The following is a 1,307-nucleotide window of genomic DNA, read 5'->3' as shown; positions in this document are numbered from 1 at the left end:
GAAATCCTGGCTGTATTTGGATCTATGTCATTTTGTCATTTCTTCTGTGCTTTTATGGTTGAGGCAAACCCAACTAATTTTCCTTTTATTTTAAAGTATGTTATGTAAATGTATCAACAACAAATATAATCATTATGTACTTCAAACATGTACTAATAAAAATTTAAAAATTAATTTCTTCTCCTTTAGAAAATAAAATAGGAATATACACCCTCCTGATGATATTTGTTTGTTTGTTTGCTTGTTTGTTTGAGGCAGGGTCTTGCTATATAGTTCAGGCTGGCCCAGAATGCTTTATGTAGCCCAGGCTGGTCCTGAACTCATGGCAATCCTCCTGCCTCAGCCTCCCAAGTTCTGGTGAAGATACTTGGTTTGCAAGTCATGTGGTTATTTTCTTAAAACTCTGAAATGATGCACTTTATCTAGTATTTAACCAAGGGAAATCATATCTACCCATTAATTTGAATCTTTAGCGTCGTCTAACAAAAAACAAAATTTAAAGTTTAAAAAAGTATAATTAAAGCTTCCAATACATGTTCCTACTCTACTTTGTTCCTTCTAGGTGATGGAAAAAAACGTAGCAACTTTTCTCTTTGATGAAAAAGGTTTAATCTTGGGTTCCCTCTCTTTTCTTCATCTGAGGAAAAAATACCTATGATTTCTCTCCTTAAACACTATTTCCTCCAATTCTACATGTTCTATTTTCTCTCATGGATTCCTGTCTTCCACTCTGTCCGCAGCTCACCAGTGCTCACTCACACTCCATTCAGGAGAACAGCATTTCAGTTTGGAACATATGTGTAATCATGAAACATGAGCATAACTTATGAACGCTTGTTGGTGAAGTCTCAGCTTTTGCCCAGTCAGGTCTGCAGAGACTGCTTGCTTAGGCTCTGACCCCTTTCATGGATCAGAGTAGTCACCGAGATTTTCTTCCTTTCTCCAAGTATCTATGGAGTGAAGTTGAGGTGCCAGGGTCTGCCCTAGTGGCTGGGAACACTTCGGTGAACAAATCACTAAGTTGTTTAGATTACGGAGGACAGAGAAAGAGAAAAGTTATATATAGAAAATTAATTAAGAAACCACATATCATGTCATGAGATAATTAAAAGTAAAAAGAAAAATTAAAATAGGGAAAAAGGATGAGTCTCAGTGAGGTAGGGGTGAAGCTAGTATACTACAGATTTATGGGGAATTTCCAGAGACTCCTGCACTCACCTGAAGTAAATGTATTTAAACTGTATTCAATGCCCACCTAAATTTTTATTTATTTATTTATCCATTCTTTTTTTTTTTTTTTTTTTTTT

General features: G+C 35.5%; 1 protein-coding gene across 2 annotated transcripts in view; it reads right to left on the bottom strand.

Annotated features, from left to right (window-relative positions):
• Positions 1-1,307, bottom strand: part of Snx7 (sorting nexin 7) — a 79,328-nt gene that overhangs the window by 56,135 nt on the left and 21,886 nt on the right. The gene's annotated exons all lie outside the window — the stretch shown is intronic.

This window comes from Fukomys damarensis, unplaced genomic scaffold (genome assembly GCF_012274545.1).
Source record: "Fukomys damarensis isolate Sample0158 unplaced genomic scaffold, DMR_v1.0_HiC HiC_scaffold_33, whole genome shotgun sequence".
Classification (NCBI taxonomy): domain Eukaryota; kingdom Metazoa; phylum Chordata; class Mammalia; order Rodentia; family Bathyergidae; genus Fukomys; species Fukomys damarensis.
This window is presented reverse-complemented; position numbering and strand designations above follow the sequence as displayed.